Source organism: Tamandua tetradactyla, chromosome X (assembly GCF_023851605.1).
Source record: "Tamandua tetradactyla isolate mTamTet1 chromosome X, mTamTet1.pri, whole genome shotgun sequence".
Lineage (NCBI taxonomy): Eukaryota > Metazoa > Chordata > Mammalia > Pilosa > Myrmecophagidae > Tamandua > Tamandua tetradactyla.
In genome coordinates this window covers 76,183,367-76,206,532 of record NC_135353.1, presented here as the reverse complement: position 1 = coordinate 76,206,532, position 23,166 = coordinate 76,183,367, and the positions used below count along the sequence as shown (strand labels likewise).

The 23,166-nt window shown below is 35.0% G+C and overlaps 1 pseudogene; it reads left to right on the top strand.

Annotated features, from left to right (window-relative positions):
- Nucleotides 1-1,448: 1,448 nt before the first annotated feature.
- LOC143671893 (nuclear receptor corepressor 1 pseudogene) lies at nt 1,449-9,900 on the top strand (annotated as a pseudogene).
- The last annotated feature ends 13,266 nt before the right edge of the window (nt 9,901-23,166 follow it).

Genomic DNA, 23,166 nt, shown 5'->3' with positions numbered 1-23,166 from the left:
TTTTTGCATGGCAGGCCTTGAGAATCAAATCCAGGTCTTTGGCATGGTAGGTAAGAATTCTGCCACTAAGCTACCATTGCACCACCCAAAATTAATTGTTTTTGAAATATTCTTGGGATAACTGGTGTATTTCTGGTTTGCTGTTACACTGAAGTTGCCAGGCATGTGGTTATCAAATGGACACCCTATGTTGAGTGGGTTTTGGATCTGACGTTTCTCAAAATTGATAGTAGCTTATGCATTTTAACTTGTATAAATTATGACATATCCTGTATAAATTATGATCTATCAGTATGCTTAAGTACACTTAGCTTAATATGCATAGATATTAAATATGCTTTAATACACATAGATATTAAATATGCTAGTACATATAAAAATTTGAATCACAATATGAATTTTTAGGAAATACAAAATATTAATATTAACTTAAGAATGAACAGAAAGCATGATATAGCCAAAAACATTGGGAAAATAGTATAAATTAATGAACATTTCCTTCTTAAAAAAAAGTAACAGAAAATATCTACATGAAAAAGTATGGTGTTGGACCCTACCTTATGCCATATGCAAAAATAATGTCAAAATGAATCAAAAACCTAATTGTGGCAGTTATAAATGTTTAAGAAAGACAAAGGAGTAAATCTCTGTGATTCTGGTTTATGCAATGGTTTCTTAGAAATTATACCAAAAGTGTAAGCAACAAATCAAAAAATAGGTAAATTCATATCATCAAAATTTAAATCTTCTCTCTTTCAAAGTCCACAATAAAGAAATTAAAAATACAACAAATGTAATTGGAGAAACATATCTCACAATATTTTTTAAAAAATGCTGGATTGAGGGAAGATGGCAGAGTATGAAGCTTCAGGCCTCAATTGTTCCATCAAGCAACTATTAAGCAGGCAGGCACTCTTCACAATTATTTTGAAACTCCAGAGGCTGGCAAACATTGTAGAGCATATGAGAAAAGAATGGGGAAGAGACTGATAAATTATGGTAAATTGCTCTCTCTGCACAGGGGTGAAATATTTAAAAGTACAGTGTGCAACAAGACAAACAAAGAACCAGGAAATCATGGTCCATCCAAAAGAAGAGGACAAAAATCCAGAAAACACCAATGAGGAAGATGAGAATGGGGACATACCAAAATAATGTCCTTAAAAATATGATCTTAAAAATATTCAAGGAGATGAAAGAAAATACAGAGAAAGAACTAAAAGATATAAAAAAACAATGAATGAGCAGTAAGAGAGTCTTAATAAAAAGTTAAAGCTTTTAAAGCAACTAAACAGAGGGCGAGTAACAATGGTTCAGTGGCAGAGCTCTCGCCTGCCATGCCAGAGTCCCGGCTTCATTTCCTGGTGCCTGCCCATGTTAAGAAAAGAAAAAGTAACAAACAGAACTAGTGAAGTTGATGCCCATATTAACCAAAATGCAAAATTCCCATGAGGGTTTCAAAACAGATTGCAGCAGGTAGGAGAAAGAATCAGTGAACTTGAATACAAGACACTTTAAATGAGTCATGCTGAGGATCAGAAAGAAAGAAAGAAGAAGCATTAAAAGTGAAAATAGCCTAAGACAGCCATGGGGCACCATCAAGTACACAAATATATGCATTGTAGGAGTGCCAGAAAGAGAAGAAAGAGAGAAAGGGGCAGAATGAATATTCAAAGAAATAATGGCAGAGAACTTCCCAAACAAACAAAGGATGTGAACATGCATATCTAGGAGCCCAGAGAACACCTAACAGGAAAAACATGAAGGAAAATTCACCCCATCATATATTGATCACACTATTGAATGCAAAGGAGAAAAAGAGAGTTCTGAAAGTGGTGAGAAAAAAGCAATATATCATATACAAGGGAAGCCCAATTAGATTGAGTTCCAATTTCCCATCAGAAACCATGGAGGCAAGAGGCCAGTGGATTGAAATACTTAAAGTGTTGAAAGGAAGCAACTGCCAGTGAGGAGTTTTATATCCAGTAATACTTTCTTTCAAAATATTTGCACATTGATTTTCATGTAGGCATTATTCACAATTGCCAAAAAATGGAAGCAAGTCAAGTGGCTATCAACCAATGAATGGGTAAACAAAAAGTGTTATAAACATACAATGGAATATCACTAGCTATAAGAAAGAATGAAGTCCTGACACATGCAACAAGATGGATGAACCTTGAGGACATTATATTGAGTGAAATAAACTAGATACAAAATGACAAATATTGTATGTTCTCATTGATATGAACTAATTATAATAAGCAAACTCAGAGAATCAAGATTATAGGTTACCAGGGCTTAGAATGGGGGTAGAAATGGGCTAACCAATGCTTAATTTTTTCAATATTTCTATTTAGGTTGATTGCAAATTTTTGAAATGGATAAAGATGATGGTTACATATTATTATGAGTATAATTAACAGTGCTGAATTATATTTTTGAGTGTGGTTGAAAGGGGGAAGTTTTGGATTGTGGATGTAAGTAGAAGGAAAGTTAGATGATAAACATGAGGCTGTGTAACACAATGCACTCTGCTGTGGATGGTGGACTTTGGTTAATAGTACAAATATAAGAATGTTCCTTCATGAATTATAAAAAAAGTCTGACATTATTTCAAGGTGGTATATGGGGAAAATATACCTAATGTAAACTATAGACTATAGCTTAAAGCAATATTTTAGTATTCTTTGATCAATTGCAACAAAGCTATCACACCAATGCGATGTGTCAAACAATGGGGTGTATATGTAAAAGTTGTTTTTTTTTTTACCTGACTTCTTTGTAAATCTAAAACTTTTCTAATTACAAAAAGTAACAATAAAAACATCCCAGCATGGTTCTGTAAAAAGACAGGTATATAAACCATGGAATCAAACTGAAAGCTCAGATTCAACCCTCACATTTATGGTCAACTGCTTTTTGAAAGAGTGTCAAAGGCAACTCAATTGGGAAGAATAGTCTCTTCAATAAATTTAGCAGGGAAAACTGGATCGCCATTTGCGGAAAAAGAAGATGGACCTCTACTCATACCATATATAAAAATGACCTCAAATTTGGTCAAAGGCCCAATTAAAAGAGTCAGAACTATACAAAAAATTAGCTCAAAATGGATCAAAGACCTAATTAAAAGAACCAGAACTATCAAACTCCTAGAAGAAAACCAAAGAAAGCATCTTCAGGACCTTGTGCTAGGCAACGGTTTCTTAGACTTTACACCCAAAGCACAAGCAACCAAAGAAAAAATAGATAAATGGTCCTCATCAAAATTAAAACTTTTGTGCCTAAAAGTACTTTATCATGAAAGTATAACAACAAACTTCACAATGGGAAGAAATATTTGGAAACCACAAATCCAATAAAGGTTTAATATCCAGACTATACAAAGAATTTTTTTAACTTAACAACAACAAAAAAGAAAGAACGTGATTAAATAAATGTGCAAAAGGCTTGTAAAGACATCTCTCCAAAGAAGACCAGAAAGCACATGAGAAGGTATTCAACGTCATTCAACATCAGGGAAATACAAATAAAAACCAGAGTAAGACACAACTTCACTCCCATTGGAATGACTGATATTAAAAAAAAAGAAGAAAAAGCAAATAAGTTGTGGGAAAGATGCGGAAAAATAGGAACACTCATTCATTGCTGGAGGGAATGTAAAATGGTGCAGCCACTGTGGAAGACAATTTTGCTGTTCCTCAGAAAGGTAAGTATAGAAATACCATATGACCTGGAAATCTCACAACCAGGTATACAACCAAAAGAATTGAAAGTGAAAGCAAGGGCTTGAACAGATATTTGCACACCAATGCTCATAGCAACATAATCCACAATTACCAAGAGGTGGAACAACCCCAGTATACATCAACTGATGAATGGATAAGTAATATGTATTATATACATACAACGCTATATTATTCATGTAAAAAGGAATGAATTCCTGATATATGCAACAACATAGATGAAACTTGAATACATCATGCTGAGTGAATTAAGCCAGATACAAAAGGGCAAATATTGAATAATCTCACTGATTTGAAATAATTAGAATAAGCAAACTCATAGAATCAGAATCTAGAATTTGGTTACAAGGAGATAGGGTGAGGGTAGGGAACAGACGGTTAAGGCTTAAAATGTACAGGGTTCCTATTTGGAATAGTAGAAATGGTTTAGTAATGGGTAGTGGTGATGTTAGTACAACATTGTGAACACAATGAACAATACTGAAATATATACCTTAATATGAGTAGGCTAGAAGTGTTAGACTATATTTATGGTAACAGATTAAAAATGTAAAAATAACCCATGGAACTACACCACACATAGTGTGAACCTTAAGTTAAACCATAATTTTAATTAATAGTACAATTATAATAATGCTCTCTCATCAATTGTAACAAATGTTCCACACCAACGCAAAGTTTTGTTGGTGGTGTGGTGTATGGTAATTCTTTATGTTATCCATGATTGTTCTGTAAACCCACAATTTCTCTAATGAAAAAAAACTGCAACGCAATAATAAAATGATAAATAACAATTCAAAAATGGCCAAAGATGTGCAAATGTCCAATAAACCCAGGAAAAGATGTTCAAAATCATTACCCATCAGGGAAATGCAAATGAAAAAGATCACTTCAAACCCACTAGGACAGCTATAATAAAAAAATACTGAATACCAATTGTTGATATGTCCATGGAGAAATTGGAACTTTCATTCACTGCTAGTAGGAAAGCAAAATAGGGTAGCTACTTTGGAAAATATACTGGCAGTTCTTCAAATTGTTAAGCATAGAGCTATTACATGACCCAGCAATTTCACTTCTATGCATACACCCAAGAGAAAAGAAAACATATGTCCACAGAATACACATACACAAATGTTCAGAACAACATTTTTAATTACAGTCAAAAAATGGAAATAACCAAAATGTACATCAACTGATAAATGGACAAACAAAATATTATATAAACACACCACGGAATATTATTCAACCGAAGAAATGAACATAGTATTGCTATATAGAATGAGCCTTAAAAACATGCTAAATGAAGAAGTCAGTCACAAAGGACCATATATCATATGTTTCCATTTATGTAAAGTTTCCAGAATAGGCAAATTACACAGAATCAGAGAGAAATTTAGTGGTTTCCTAGGGCTAGAGGGTAGGCATGAGGGGATTGACAGGGTGATGGCTAAGGGGTACAAAATTTCTTTTTGAGATAATGAAGATGTTCTAAAAATGATTTTGCTGATATATGCACAACTCTTTACATATACTAAAAACTATTGAATTGTACACTTTAAAATAAGTGAATTATATGGTGTGTGAATTTTATTTTAGTAAAACTGTTAAAAAAAAAACAGATGTTATTATTGGAGTTTTTTTCATACTTAAAGTAATAGACAAGGCCCATATAAAATAAGTCCCAGAGACTGGGCAATGTTAAAATTGTCCCTACTCCAATAAAAAAGTCAGACACATATACCTATGAAAATCTATAGTCCTGTCTATGGTAACACAAATCTGTAAAACTGCATGCAATTACACACAGTCGAATGCACACACATACAAATACATGTAAAAATGATGAAAACTGAGTAAGTTCTGTAGTTTATTTAACATTAACTGTACAGTATTGAACAGTATTGTACCAAAGTCAATTTCAGGTTTTGATATTTTACTACAGTTATATAAAATATCAGCTGTGTGATTGCGAAAACCTTGTGTCTGATGCTCCTTTTATCTACCTTATTACTAGACAAGTAAAACATATGGAATAAAGATGAATAATAGGGGGAACAAATGTTAAAATAAATTTAGAGTGAAATGGTGATCGGTGAGGGGGAGGGGTGGGGGTATGGTATATATGAATTTTTTTCTGTTTTCTTTTTATTTCTTTTTCTGAATAGATGCAAATGTTTCAAGAAATGATCATGATGATGAATATGCAACTATGTGATGATATTGTGAATTACTGATTGTATACGTAGAACGGAATGATCAAAAGTCACAAATGTTTGCATTTTTTGGTATTTTTTGGTATTCAAAAAAATTAAAAAGTTAATTAAAAAATATTTCAGTCACCATTGATACAACTTGCTTAAATTGTACATGGGACATGTGCTTTATCTGAAATTTCCTGTGGTACTATAATTATTTCAAAACCCAAAGTTTTAAAAAAAAAGTTATGGATTAATTTCTGTTATGAAAAGTAAAGTAAAAATCTGAAAGAAAATACGAATAAAGGGAGATATATTAAGGAGAATAGATTGATCTAACTATATATAATTAAACACTTCTAATGCTAAAAAATAATACATCAGAATGTTAAGAATATGTCCTCAAGGAATTTTAAGGATTTGAGAAATTTTTCTTAGCATGAAGTTTTCAATAAAAATTGCATAATAGCACATGAAATCAGATTTAAAAGAAGCTACGAGTCAGTGGAAGGAAATACAAAGCAAGGGATGTTCATGAGGGAGTGTTCTGTGTCAGAACTTCTGGAAAAGACTGTGCTATCTTGTTCCATAATGCAGGGCACTCCAAGAGCAACAACGGAAGTATACCTTAAATATCCCAAACAGGTTAAATGGAAGAGTCCCCCGAACCTAGCATTTGAAGGTAACATTACCAAAGGGAAAGCCGTAGGATGGTGTTACCACCATCAAAGAAATGGGCCACTCCACTCATGGGATTCCACGGAAAGATGTTTTAACTCAGGAAAGCCAGAAAACTACAGAAGTTGTCCAGAGCACAAGGCCTATAATTGAGGGTTCCATCTCCTGGGGTATACCACTGAAGTTTGACAGCAACTCAGGTCGATCTGGCTTCAAACCCAATGTCAAATCCCTAATCACCGGGCTTAGCAAACTACCCTGTGGAATACCTCCTCTGGAAATTGTGTTCAAGAATATAAAAGTGATGGAATGGGGCAAGTATGAGGACGTGAAGTTGGGCCAGCCGGTGTGTCTGCAGCATACGTGGGTGGTGAGCTCTGGCCCTTCTGTCCTTAGATCAGCATTGCACAAGTCTCCCAAAGTACCACTGAGTATGGGGGTTTATGAGGACCCTAGTGCCAGACAGATCCTTGTGAGTTATCAGAATACCATATATAGAGGTGTCACCCAAATATGAATAGACCTTTCAATGCTACAATTTCTTCCAGCAAGTCTACCAATCATGAGAGAAAATCAACTCTGACTCCCACCCAGAAGGAAAGCATTCCCGTGAAGTTCCCATTCTCTGGGGTAGACACAGTCCTATGAGTCTGATCACAGGGGCAGCACTGCAGGAGGGCTTTATTGGAGCCATCCTCCCACACACTTGGACCAAGAGATGCCGCTTCACAGGGCTTTGGATCCTGCAGCTGCTTACCTATTTCAGAAGCAGCTTTCATGAACTCCAGGCTACCCAAGTCAGTATCAGTTTTACGGGATGGAGAACATAAGACAGACAATTCTTAATGATTATATTATCTCACAGCAGATGCAAGTTAACCTGTGCCTAGATGTAGTCAGAGGACTCTTCCCTAGAGAGCAATAAGTTGGTCTCCTGTACCGTCAACAATAGGAACAACTGACCTAATATGCCTCCAGCAATTTTAGTGCCTCATCCAGGGGTTGAGCATGCCTCTCATGGAAAGAGTCATTTATACATACCCAGATCACTTTCCCTCTCCAGCCATACCACTCTGCTTCCACGTCCCCAGGACATGCAACATATCTTGCTGTAGCTGCAAATGCTGAAAGGGAGCTGGAGTGGAACTGGAGTGAATTGCTGTGGTTTCCTCCAACCTTTACCTTCAATCAGGCTCAGAACCCCTGGTCAGACCTGGTAGTCATGGGTATGTTTGTTCCCCTTCCCCCTCGGTCAGGAATGAAGAGATCATCTTGCAACAGAGATCCAGCATTTTCCAGGGAAGTAATGGAACCAATATCATCACACCTTTGGACCCAACTGCTCAGCTACAAATCATGCCTCTCCCTGCTGGGGGTTTCCTCTATCAACTAGGACCTGCCCGGCTTCCCGCTACAACACTGCTGTCAATGCTTTGGCTGCTCTTCTGGATGCCACAGCTTCTGTTCCCTATATGGATATTTCCAAATTGAAAGAGAGTAAGCACGGAGCTGCCAGGGTAGAAGACAATTTGAGATGCAGGTCAGTTAGTGAGCAGCAGCAGCTAGAGCAGAAAAGCGTGGAGGTGGAGAAGTCTGTTCAGTGTCTGTACCCTTCTTCAGCCTTTCCAAGAGGTAAGTCCCAGCCCCACTCTTCTGTAGTTTATTCTGACACTGGGAAATATAAAGGGCCTCCACCAAAATCCAGATATGAGGAAGAGCTAAGGACCAGAGGGAAAGCTACTATTATGGCAGCTAACTTCATAGATGTGGTCATCACCAGGCAAATTGCTTCAATGTGGCTTGCAAAGCTCAGATTCTTCTAGTAGCTTATTTTCTTACTGGTATGAAACACCTAGTGATGTTATTGAGGTGATAAGTCCTACCGATTCACCTGTACCACCCCAGGAAAAGCTACAGTCCTATAAGCCTGAGGTTGTTAACACAAACCAAGCAGAAAACGACCCCCTCAAGGCAGTATGAAGAACCTTTACATCACTATTGGCCACAGCATGAGATGCCCTCCCCCTAGCAGCAGGTGTCCCCTTCCATCCAGGCAGAGGGGATGGACCAAGTGCCCAAGACCCATCAACTGATCATACTTGCCAATCACATCTCTTAAATTACCATGCAAGATTTGGGTAGAAATCAAGTCTCCTCTCAGCCTCCCCAGCAGCCCCCCTCCCACCCTGCACTTTTACATTCCCAAACTCACCATCTGCTTTATTGGCCACACTGATGTGGGGGGAAAATTCTCCTTGCTACAGCCTGGAATCCCAGTCTCAGTCTGTGCAACATCTGAGACCAGGCCCAAGGGTCTCCCCAGAAAATCTTGTGGACAAATCCAGGGGAAGTTCTGGAAAATCCCCAGACAGGAGCCATGTCTCTTCAGAGACCCTATGAGCCCATCTCCCCACCCCAGGTTCCAGTTGTGCATGGGAAGCAGGACAGTGGGCTGCTGCTGTCCCTGAGAGGAGCTGAGATCATGGAGCAGAGGAATGATTCCCACTCACCAGCGAGTATGATCTACTTTGCCTTCCTTCTTCACCAAGCTTGAAAATACTCTACCCATTGTTAAATCAAAGAAGCAGGAGATTTCCCATAAGTTGAACTCCTCTAGAGGAGGTGACTCTGAGGTGGCAGCTGCTCAGCCTGGGACTGAGATCTTTAATCTGCCAGCAGTCACTACCTCAGGCTCAGTTAGCTCTAGGGATCATTCTTTTGCTGATCCTGCCAGTAATCTCTGTCTGGAAGATATTATCAGGAAGGCTCTCATGGGAAGCTTTGATGACAAAATCGAGGAGCATGGAATTGTCATGGTTCAGCCCGTGGGAATACTGCCTGGGCCCAACACCTCCTTTGTGTTTAGTGGGGAGACACACAGAAAGGAAGGAGACCTCTCACCCACTTCAGGTGGAGTTTGCAAACCAGAGCTTATCAGCAAGTCAAAAAGTAGGAAATCTAAATCTCCTATCCCTTGGCAAAGCTATTTGGGAATGAAACAGCCCTCTTCCATCTTGTCTGTACATTCAGAAGGGGATTACCACAGGTAGACCCCAGGGTGGGCCTGTGAAGATAGACCCTCTTTCACAGGCTCAACTCAGTTTTCTTACAACCCTTTGACAATGCAGATACTCAGCAGTATGCCACCAGTATCGATTGCATGTGCTCCCTCTTTTGTGAACCAAGCAGCTACTCACCGACAGAACAGGATCTGGGCACATGAACCTGCCCCACTGCTCTCAGTACAGTACTAAACACTGTTGGACAGTGATGAATGAACTGAACAGAGAATGGCCAGTGAATGGCCAGTGATGACTGAATAGGATGGGGAATGAACCTTGGGGTGGGACAGTGTGCAGGGGAAGGGATCTTCAGTTTTTGGCTTTATTATTATATGCAGGTCAAAAACTTGCACTCCCATGACTTGTGCCCACAGACTTTCCAGGAGAGCCAGGGCCACAGATCATGAAGAAATGATGGAATTTTATTTGGAGAGTCAAATGGCGAAAGAAAAAAAACTGCGACTGAAACAGGTAATTCAGTGAATTATAATAATAGCGGAGGTTTGAAATGCTGAAGATAAATATGTAGAGTTTTTTTAAAGTGGACAATTCTTATTCTTAACAACTATTTGTAAATAAAACCATAATGTCTTTAAATCATTGTTCTATAAATAGATTACCTTTTGGCAGTGTTTCCCCTTGCTGAAAACACAAGGTTTCCCCTTGCTGGTGTATGTGTGCTTAAGTTCAAATCAGTATATCAACTTTGGGGGTAATTTTTAAAAATCTTTTTGTCTATCTTTTTAACTGCTGTCTTCTAAACAACTTCATACAGCCTAGTTACATTATGTTGGCTGTCAGTGGCATTGTACTTTCATCTGATTTTGTTTCCTCTAAATTCAATTTCCCAGTGATGTTTAAAATCTTGTAAAAATGTTTAGATTTTTAACACAGACTGTCATAAAATCTGTACATTAACATATTAGGGTCAAAAAGGAGGGGAAGCAGAATTTTGCCATATTGTAAATTTCCACTGCAGGCATTAATTTTTTTTTAAGTTAGTAGCACCGAAAAAGTATTCCTACCTGGGTATGTTATAGTTCTGTTTTTAAAGTTCTAAAGGTTTATGCGAGGCATACCTCACTGTTATGCACACTGGTAATTTAACTATGCCCCCAAGTATTCTTTTACTCCTGCATTTGGTGCAGCCCACAAAGCTTTGTCTTGAAATAAATTTGACAACCACCCTGAAAAAAATGCATAGCAGTATAATTCCAAGTGTACTAATGATCCAAGTGTACTAATGAAGCTTGCTCATCTCTTAGTGATGAGATTATGACAGTTTTATACTACTTTTCTAAGCATTTCATTGTTCTCCAAATTTCCTGCAATAAACATGAACTAGGTTTTTAGTCCGTAAAGGAAATCATAAATCATTTCATTTTGAAGCTTACATTTCACACTAGAAAGCTAGACTTATTGAGTATGTCAGATATCCACTCAATTAAGTGAATATTATTTTAATTAAACAAATCATTAACTTTAAGAATAAATCTGTGTATTATGGTATGATTAATGAATTTGCTAATTTTTAACTTGTTGTGGTCATTACCTTGTGTTCTCAGTGTGAATAAATATAATAAGTAAACATTTCCTCTTCCATCAAAGGGAGAAGGCATTTTTAATTTGTAAGATATTTTTGAAAAAGGAAACAGTGTTTGGCTGGATTTGTTATACTGTGCTAGATGGCGAAGAGACCAATAAGCGTAAATGCAGGTTTGGCAGAAAGACATAGGGTATTGATGAGAAGGTGATAAGCCATTAGAAAAGTACCATATTTGAGGAAACCCCAGGAAATGAGATTCTTCTATCTCTTTCAATATTATCTTCTGGAATCTAACACCCTAATTAGTTTTTATCAAATTTCAACGGGGTAATAGTTATTAGTCATATCCACAGAGATGCTCTAAAGCTTCTGCATCTGTTAGCCTGTCAACAATATAAACCTGAGGCGGCTTCTTTGATTTTTGCTCTTCTGCCCCTCCTACTAGTCAGCCCTTAGGCTGGCCTGCTGAATGGTCAGCTCTCTTGCTTTCTTTCAATCTTTCTATAGATACAGTATTGAATCATAAGTGATTCTGGGTTTTTTTTTGTTTGTTTTTACTTTGTTGAAAGATAGATGGTTCCATTCCATTTCTTTCTTTTTGCTCACACATTCATATCATTTAAAACTTCTTAAACATTACAAATGAATTAGCATTCTTCAAAATAGATAGACTGGGTAACATATTCTGGAAATATATTTAAATTACCTTACAGGGTTTGATGCTTAGTAGATGTTCAATAAATATTCACATCTGCCTCCTGCTTAAAACTCTAGAAACCAGAATATCTTCTACTTTGATTTATTTGATTTTTAATTTGGCAAACATTTATTAAACACCTACATTTCCTAGAAGGTTTATATTCTGTTCATTATTTTTTCTTGTCTTTGCCTACAATGCAGATGTATGATTATTGCACAAATACATCTATTGTGAATAAAATGAAGCAATGTGTTATAGGAGAATGAACACTTGTCTTAGAAGAACCATGGATATTCAGCCTTCTCTGGTTTCTAGCTGAATGACCATAAACCAATCACTTTATGCCCTTTGAATCTCACTATCTCATGTACAAAACTAGAGTCAATGATGCCAACATTGTCTATACTATAAGGTTGTTACATGTTACCAGTAAAACATTGAAAAATAGGTCAAGATATTAAAGTGCACATATAAATGTGTTATATATCTAAACAACTTATTTCTAAAGACATAATTTATTCTGAGATCAAATTCTTTCTAAACATTCCATATTATATATATGTACAATAAGCATAAGTGAGTACATTTTTATAGGTGAAAAATTTAGTTCAAAGAAATGAGGCTGAAGGAGAAACTAAGAATAGAACTTCAGTCTCTTTATCAAACTGGTCTTTTAATGCAATAGATCATATCTTTCTTTCCACCTTTTTTTGAAAACTGTAAATATCTAAAGAAGTCTTTTAATAAATATTGGAATGAAAATAAATTACAGAATGTTACTAACCATGAAGTTTACTAAACTGTATGGTAACTTTGCCAATAAGCAAAAGCATCTTCTCCAATAATGTACATATCAGGCCACAGTTCAGAAGTGAGGAAGCTTAATTTAAAACGTGGTCAAATATAGTGCAGCACAGAATTTGGTACCCTTTTTGGATATTAGAGTACAGATTATATATAATTACAGATTCTTTTTTATCTTAAATCCAATCGGAAAGCAATTTATATAAACTCATTTTAATTTGGAAGTCTCAAAAACCTAATATTGTTAAAAAACCTATTAAATAATTTAAAATATCTACCATCATAAATTATATCAGCATAAAGAAAAGGTAAAAAAAAATTCAGTAGCTGTATTGGTTACAATGAATTTTGGTGATGCCATTTAGCCTCAAATTCTAATTGTTACAGTAAATGAAGACAATGGAAAAAACAGTATTCATTTCAAATATATATATGAGCCACAGACCCAGTACATTGTTTTCCTGAACACATCAATAAGAATGTTGGGCCTTTTCAGAGGAAAAATTGCAGCCATTTCTTTTGTCAATAAGCCTGCTTAACAGATGAGATGATTTTGATTCAAATTTATATCAAAATATCAAGCCCAACACAATAATCTTAAACATTACCTCTGCATTACTTCTAGGTCAAAATGCAAAAAAGACACTTACCCTCTGACATTTCAAAGCAATAAATCAGCACCATCTGTCCCTAGGCACTGCTTCTTCTATTCTTCTTACACTCCGCTCAAGGACATTCATCATGTTCCTTCCATTAGTGCACACCATAAAGATGTTCTGTTCTGACACCTGTATATCAACCAAAATTACACTCCAGGGATGTCAAAATACCTTATCATATTGTCATGAGCACCAGCCCCTTTTATCTATCATAAAGCTCTTTGGCTTTCTGGAGAAAAATGGCTCTACATAAATTTATCATTGTTGGATGCATTTTGTTTGAGAAAAATCCAGTACCAGTTACATTACAGCTTGATCTTAGAGTGATTTCTAATATCAGATTCTGAGAGTTAGAATGATATAATGAAATCCTGGCTTCCATATGACAATATCCAAAACTGTAATCGATGTGAGATCTTCTGGATAGAAGGATATATATACAAGAGATTAGTTTACACCTTGCAGAAAGAAAAAGTGTGTCATGGGACACAGATTCAACAATTGTGATTCAACTAGCAAAAATGACCTTGGATATCCATGCTATGTGGTGATTAATATTTTACAATTACATTGAATAGGATACTTTAGAGAAAGGAATTAACTTAGTATGCAGCCTTATGTTTCCGTACTCATTATTCCATCTGCTATAACACCTCAGAGGTGAGAGAAATCTTTTTCCTCTGAGTAAATGCTCACTACCAAAACGAGATGCAATTTAATACTGAGGAAATAGGTCTAAAATTGATTGCATATATGGTGTTTAGGATTCATGGGCACATATTAAGAGCCTACAGTCTTTTAGATAGGGAGATAAGAATGGTTTTATAGAAGTAGGTGCAAATATGGAACACCTAATCACCAGGAATCTTTATTTTATATCCCACAGTTAATCATCCCAACAATTATGTTTATTTATTTATTTTTTATTGTGAAAAATAACATATATATAAAGACAATAAATTTCAAAGCACACCACAGCAATTAATTGTAGAATAGATTTTAGTTTGGTATGGGTTACAGTTCTGCAATTTTAAGTTTTTCTATCTGGCTGCTCCAAGAAACTGGTGACTAAAAGAAATATCAATATAATGATTCAGGAGTCATGTGCATTTGTTAAATTCTATCTCCCTTTTTATAAAACTGCCTTCTTCTTTGATCTTTTAAAATTATTTATTTTTTATTGATATATAATATAATATATATTCACATACCATGTAATCATACAATGTGTTCACAATATCATCATATAGCTGTGCATTTATCATCAAATTTGACTTTTTTCCTTTTTTGTGAAAAATAACATATATACAAAAAAGCAAGAAATTTCAAAACACAGCACAACAATTATCTGTAGAACAGATTTCAGGGTGGTATGGGTTACAATGCCACAATTTTAGATTTTTACTTCTAGCTACTCTAAGATACTGGAGACTAAAAGGAAAACCAATGTAATAATTCAGCAATCATACTCATTTGTTAAGCCCTAACTTTTCTATATAACTCCACCATCAACTTTGATCTTTCTCCCACTCTTTAGGGGTATTTGGGCTATATCCATTCAAATTTTAAATGTTGGAAGGGGCTATCAATAATATGGAATAGGAGGATGGAATAATTGATGCTCTAGAGGGACTGGCTCTTCAACATTTCAGGACTTATCTGGTCTGGGGACCCATCTGGAGGTTGTAAGTTTCTGGAAGTTACCCTGGTGCTTGAAACCTTTGTAGAATCTTATCTAATGCCCTAAGTATTCCCTAAGATTGGCAGGAATGGTTTTGGTTGAGGTTTGGCAAGCTATGATAGGTATCAAATTCTAACTGAAGCTTGTGTAAGAGTGACCTCCAGAGTAGCCTCTCGACTCTGAACTCTCTCAGCCACTGATACTTTGTGTTACACTTCATTTCCCCTGTTCGGTCAGGGTGGCATTGTTGATCCCATGGTGCCAAGGCCAGGCTCATCCCTGGGAGTCATCTCCAATGCTTCCAGGGAGACTTCCACCCCTGGGTGTCATGTTCCATGTAGGGGGGAGGGCAATGATTTCCCTTGCAGAGTTGGGCTTAGAGAGAAAGCCAGAACTGAGCAACAAAAGAAGTCTTCTGGAAGTAACTCTTAGGTATACCTATAGGTAGGCTAAGCTTCTCTGCTACTTACATACGAGTAAACCTCAAGATCAAGGGCTTGGCCTATTGATTTTTGGGCCCCTAATGTTTAACACAATATCAGGGATTTCCCTGGTGGTAAAGTTTAATAGTTCCATATTTTTTCTCCCATCGCTTAAGGGACTTTGCCAATAATTTTTATTATCTGCTTAATATACTGGGATGTATCCAGGCATTACATTAAGCCATACAGGATTAAAGTCCCTCTTTCTTATTCTAGGATCCCTGTGTTTGGATGTATCCAGACAGGTGGAGTTAGATTATGTGCTACAGAAAATTTAGGTTCTGGACAACATAAACCTCTCTTTCTTTGGTCTCAAACAGTAGATGAGGTTCTAAAATACAGACAAAGTTTCCTTACCACAGTATTCTAAATTATCTTAATTTCAACCTGATTGGCTTCATTCTTATCTCTAAATACCAGGTTATACATATATAAATCAGTCTCTCAAAATCAAGAAATAACAATTATCGCTTTGGACCAAATGTGACTGCTATAAGAGCTTACAATCTAGGCCTCTGTTTTTCTTCTGAGTATTTTCTACAACAATTATGTTTTACAGGAAGGAATGACTCCAGAGAGTTTAAACAGTTCAAAGACTTTTCTGAGCATCATGTTCTTCATCTGGAAAAGAAGGTTAGGTAACTCTGAGTAATCTAATAGTGGTGGCAGTTGATCTCTGTCTCTCTCTCTTTCTCTCTCTCTCTCTCTTTCCCTCTCTCCCTCTCTCTGAATCTCTGTTGCGCTCTCTCTCTCTCTCTTTCTCAGTATATGTCGGGTTGGTTTGGGAAGTGAGGGTGGGGACAAAATGGGACCCATGAATCTTATTTCTTGTTTTCTTCTATGATGCTTCTGTTTGTTTCCTGTACCTTAGTATTTTCAGTCACTGCCCAGAACAAGTTCCTCAGTGTCCAGGTCTCCTGCCAATGAACTTATTGCCTTATAAATGGGTTCCAAGCACCAAACAAATATGTCTTCAGTGCCACTATATGTCTAAATCCCCAGGTTTATCACCTTCCTTTAGATTCAAACTCCTATGTGCTCAAGGCTATAATAAGCAGACCTGAATATTGTTTTGATCTTGATTTTTCTGTATCCTGTATTTTTTTTTTTTTTACGTGGGAATGCACTGGGAATTGAACCCTAGTCTCTGCCATGGCAAGTGAGAATTCTGCTACTGAGTCACCATCACACCACCCTGCATCCTGTATTTTTACCTTGGTTTTACTTGTTTGAACTCATTTAAGTCTGATTAATCAAAAGTCTGATTCCCAACTTTGACAGCATTATTGGTCTAAATTCACATTTTTCTGATCTTGACATTGATTGATGCATTTCTGAGTGTTTTACTACAAGAAGAAAAAACACCCTTCTTAATGCCAACCCTTCTTTGTCTTCATTAAGTTACCCTAAAAAACTGTCAATAGTGATGATTACTCTTGAATTGCTGGCACTGTAGAGAACCATTTCACTCTTAATACTAAAAACTCAAAAAGAGCAAGTAAAGTAAATGATAAAATATGGACCATGTCAATATTTTTTCAAAAACACAAACAGAAATCCAACAATTGCCCTTCTCTGAGTGGATTTTTAAGGCATCCTCATGACTAAAACAATTATAATTAGGCCAGAACTTTTTTCTTGATTAAATTATAAGTAGAACAGTGTACAAGGATGACTTAGTTCTTAAATGATTGTTTTACTCTTACAAGTTTGATGTAAAGTACAAATTTTACATTTACATTATAAAATGTAAAAACTGTCAGCTAACTTAGAGATGTAAATGACACTTGTAAGTAGTTTAATGTGACCATTTAGTTTATCTGACCAACTTTAGTGCCTACTCAGAGTGAGGGTAATTGTAATAGAGGAGATATGATAAAACAATGCTTTTGAAAGAAAATAAATTACATAGGAAACATGTTAATCAAAATAACATTAGGGCCCATCTGGAAACATTATCTTTGCTTGTGATTGCGTTTTTTTGTAGAATAAGTGATAGAAATTTTTATGAGACTTGTGAGCAAAATTACAAAAAATGCTTTAAATAATACATGATTTTTTTTCTTTAGGTATTTACACAACCATGTTTTATCAATATGTCTCATTGGTTGTAACCCCCTGAAGCAAAACTACACGTATAATTAAAAATGGCCACTAGAAATCCCTGGCAGACCAACATCCTCCTTGTGATTTCTGCATCACCTTTATTTAATTAACAGAGGCAGTGGCATTTATCTTTTCCTAGTGTATAGGATTACAAGTATCAGTACTCACAATGCTTTTATTTACACTGTTATTTTTTTAAAAAAACATATCTTTATCATATATAATACTGTTTGTATTACCAAAGAGGAAGACTATTTTTTAGGATTAAAGGATATTTATAACAATAATTTATACAAATAGAAAAGCAAAATTAATTGTGTAATATGGTACTATATTATATCTCAAATTAAAAAATTAATGAAGTATAACAAAAATCATTTTTCAGGTTTGAGTGTATACTTTGAAAAATCACATATGTATTTGTATCTAGTCTTCAGATTTGTGTCTTGAAACGAAGTTGAAAATCTCCCAATACACACTACGTTGGTTTTGGAAATTACCGGTATCAAATGCATTGCTTTCTAACTCAACTACATTATAAGGGCCAGAGGGATGGCTATAAAATTTACATTACCTTTTCTATGATCAAATAGAGTGAGGCATGTTTGCTTTTAAAGTACTCTTAGCTTACTAGTGCTGTTGTCAAAAGAAGGCATAGTTTCAGGCAGAACGCAGGTGTTGTTGACATTTTAGATTCCATTTTCTTTAAATAAGGTTCTTTATGTATCAAGATAGAATTCAAAGACTGTCTTTCAAAACAGTCTTATTTCTCTTTGAGGTGAGAATTTTCTGTTTGTACATTTGCATTTTTAAAAGCACTCTAGAAGGAAAAGACCCTACACCAAATCAGTGATGCAACACTTGGAAATTTAAAGGCAACCATTGTACTCAATAATTAATATATTATCCAACTTTCATTCAGCTACTGTTCAGAATGATATTCTGATAAACAACTCCTTTGAAAATGCACAGCCACAAATAAAAGCAGGATAGTTCTTTGGCTCTTTTGAACAGAATTATGGAAAAGGAAAAATCCGTATAAATTTTCTTTCTGAAAATATCTGACCAAATGAACCTGATCTTTTCATAGTGACAAACACTATGGTGTTATTTTTATACATTCAATTTCACAGCTCTGGCATTAGGTTTACCTTTAATTTCTCCTGGCCAAATGCTTCTCCAAAAGAGCGGTCATAAATATTTTGCTTTTCTTTTGTTTTGTTTCTATTTTTTGATGAATAAATCTTAAAAAAGATATATTTTTACATATTAAAGGTGATTTAAGGGCTTTGCAGGGATATAGAGAAAAAACTTTAACAAGCATCACATCTATCAATATTTACACAATTTTTTGATATTTTCTTAAATTTGGCCCATATAGTCTATAAACAAAAGAAAAAACAATTAGTATTAAATTAAATATTGTCAGAGCATGTCCAGGGAGAATACCTATGCTAAGGAGAATACCTATGGTGTCATTATTGCATCCCAGGCAATAATGCATGTTAGGGCTTCTGAAAAAGTGGTTACCCCAAGGCCTGGACAGCAGGAATATGTAATGACCTCCAGTCCTAATAAAGGTGCTACTTAGTAAATTCAGTCTCATTTTGATTGGATGGTGTTCACTATCTTACTTTTTCTATTAATTCCTTATGCAGTATTATGGCCATCTAATTTCTCTTTGTGTGAATTAATGCCTTTAATGAAATCTAATAGTTCTTTCCTCTCAACTGTTTTAACAAATGTAGTGCTTGTGAAGTGTCTGGAAAGTTGTGAAAGCTACTGTCTATTTAGAATACTTGATAATCAGCACTCATTTGATTTAAGAAGGTAAAATACTGAGTCAAAGGCAGGCCATGGTAGTTCAGCAGGCAGAGTTCTTGCTTGCCATGGCAGAGACCCAAGTTCGATTCTCAATGTATGCCCACGCAAAAAAAAAAAAAAATGAGTCAAGGGAGTATTTAAAAATAAGTGGGGTATGAAGTGAAGTCCTTTTAGTCTATAATATTATCATTTAAAGCAATGTTCAGCAAACTACGACCCAAAGGCCAAATCTGTCCTGCCACCAGTTCTTGTAAATAGTGTTTCATTGGAACACAGTCAAGCTCATTTTTTTACATAATATCTACAGGTGCTTTCACCCTATAACAATAGAATGGTTGTAACAGAGACTTACAATGTGCAAATATTTACTGACTAATCTTTTTGGAAAAAAATTCCAACCAGTGACCTCATGTAACAAATCATTATCATTTTGAATTTTGGGGGATTATTTATGTTTCAAGAGTTACCTTATAATTCTCTACATTCAGAATTATTTATTGGATAATTGTTATACACCCATATGATGTTTACCATAAATAGCTCCATAATAATTCCCTCTCCTATCACCCAAAATCTTCTGAAGAACTGGGAGTTTACGAAACTCTATCATCTTTATTCTTATTCCTGTGCTGTAAAAAATTTAAGTTTCATTAACTTGTTAATTACTTCACTCATTCCAAACACATTTCATGGAACTTACCTCTCAGTGTACCATTTCCTGTTCATGGACACCTTTCCTGTGGTGTCGGCCAATATTTCCTTTTCCACATCATATGGGTAAGATCAGACTATTCAATACCACCAAAGGCAACATTGTACTGATGTTTCCATCTGGATAGCATCTTGTCCTATTGCCATCTGTCAAAATCCTACTAGTGGCTTTAATTTTAAAATGGGGGCTTTGAACTCAATTTATAATTTCTTCTTTCAATCCCCAAATTCCTAAAAAATAATAGATCATACATATAAACAAGTTTGCAAACCTATGATTACCCCCCACAAATAAACAAGAAATGGTGAGAAAACCTTGAACTAGAAAGTCAGTAAAATCAACCCGAAGAAAGAAAATCCTAGCCCCAAAATGCATGAAGGATTATGTTACTATAAAAGATGGAAGTGATCACCAAGAATTCTCCATGCTTGAAGAAAGCATTTACCAGGATTAGGAGTAAACTCAAAGGCAGCCAACAGTAAAGATATTTGAGATATCACAGAATGGAAAAATGCTCAGATTCAGCACAACAAATTACATCTCCCATTACATTTGGACTGAATTGTAGCTGCTCTCTGTGTTGACTCTAAAGCTTTTTCCAAGTAGTTTCCTCTTAAAGTTCTCTTAAAGAACTCCAGTAAATGACCCACTTTGAATGGGTGGAAACACATCCCATGGAAACCATTTAATCAAAGCTACCACCAACAATTGGGTGGGTCACATCTCCGTGGAAATTGCTTAATTAAAAAGATCCCACCCAACTATATTGAGTCAGGATTAAACAACATGGCTTTTCTGAAGTACACAATAGTTTCAAATGAGCACACTAGGCAAATATTAATAAATAAATGTTAGTGTGACATTAATTATACCAGAAAAACAGAATTGAAATAAAAAGTATTAAAAAGGTACAGAAAGAATATTCATATTGAAAGAACAATCCATCAAAAAACACAGCAGTCATGAACTTTTATGTTCATAATTATGTAGTATCAAATTACATATATAATATACTTTGAAATATGTATAATTTCAAAGAGAAATGGGCAAATATGAAATCACAATGAGGATTGAACATACATCATGAAGAAGTTTATAGATCGAGTAGATTTAAAAAGTGAGAAAACAACATTGTGAATATAATTAATACCACTGAAATGTATACTTGTAAGTGGTTAAAGTGGGAAAGTTTATGTGGCATATATGTTGCCACAATAAAAAAAATAGGATCACTTCTTCCATGGCTACTATGTCTCCATTTTCTGGTGTGAAAAGAGTGCCTGAAGCCCCTTGTACTCTCAATAAGACTGAAAGGGAAAAAAAAGAGACCAATCAATATAGAAAAGTATACACAGCAAGGATTTTCTTCAAAAGTGGAGGCAAGATAAAGATTTTTTAGATATACAGCAGCAGAAAGAATTCATCAGCAGCATACTGCGTACCTATTAGAATGTCTAATATAAAAAAATTGAATATACTAAGATTTAGAAAGAGTGTGGAGGATCTAGAACTACCATACACAACTGGTGGGAATGAAAATGGTACAACCACTTTTGAAAACAGTTTGGCAGTTTCTTAAAAAGTTAAACATATGTCTAACATCTGATCCAGAAATTTCCCGTCTATATATTCACAGAAGAGAAAATAAAGTCAAAGTCCATGCATGTGTTCATATGTTCATATCAGCTTTATCCATAATAGTCCCAAACTGGAAACAACCAAAATGTAAATTCACAGGTAAAAGGATGAACCAGCTGTGGTTTATCCATACAATGCAATAAAAATGCCTGAACTATTGATGCACAGTGAAATGAATGAATTTCAATCTCAATATCATTAGGCTGAATGAAAGAGTTCAGGCAAAAAAAAATATTTTGAAATATACTTAATCTATGATTCCATTTATATAAAACACTAATAAATACAAAATAATCTAAGGTTATAGAAAGCAGTGATTGCTTTGGCATGCAAGATGGGGAGGGGTGAAAGGAAAGAATTGCAGAAAGTTATGAAGAAAGCTTTTGGGTGATGAATAAAATCATTACCTTGATTGTGGTGATGGTTTCACTGGTATATGCATATGTCAAAACTTTTAAAATTGTACACTTTAAATATGTATAGTTTACTGTATGCCAGTTTACCTCTTCACAAAGCCTTTATAAAAGTAAAAAAACAATAAAACAAAAAAATGAAAATATAAAGGATCTGAATTATACTATTAAACTAAATTTTATATACATATATGTTTATGTATATATATGCACATTTAACTTATGAAAGTAAACTATGGATTATTTTCAAATACATGTGAGTTTTCTTAAAAAATGACCATATACTAAGTCTTAAGAAAAAAAAAACTCAATACATTTTTAAATTTAAAATTTCATAGGCTACTTCACATTTACTGACCACCATGCAATAAAATTAGAGAGTAATAACCACAATATGCCAAAACATACAAAAACCATGTAGACCTCTAAATGTAAAAGCAAATTTTGGAATATATTTTGAGTTGAAAATGAAATTAAAACAAAAACTACAATTTATTTACAATTGTATGGGACAGCTATCATACTGGTGGAATGTGGCCAAGAGGAGATTTGGATAGGGTAGTTTTAACTTTCAAATGAATTAGGAAAAAGAGAAGTACAAAATAAATAATACGAACTTTTGATTCAGGAAGCTGAGAGAAGAAACACAAAATAAATTCCATTAAATCTGAGAAGTAAAAGAAGTTAAATGCAGAAGTTTAATAATAGAAAACAAAGCAAAATATGGACTTGATCAATAAAAAACTGATTAATTGCAAAAAACAAAAAATAGACAATATGTTATTACTTATAATATGAAAAAAAGGGAAAGAGAACTTCAAATAAACAAAATAAGGATACCAGATAAAGAGCAGATTAAAATTGTGCATTACAGGAACAAGACAAGGATGTCCATTATCACCACTGTTATTCAACAT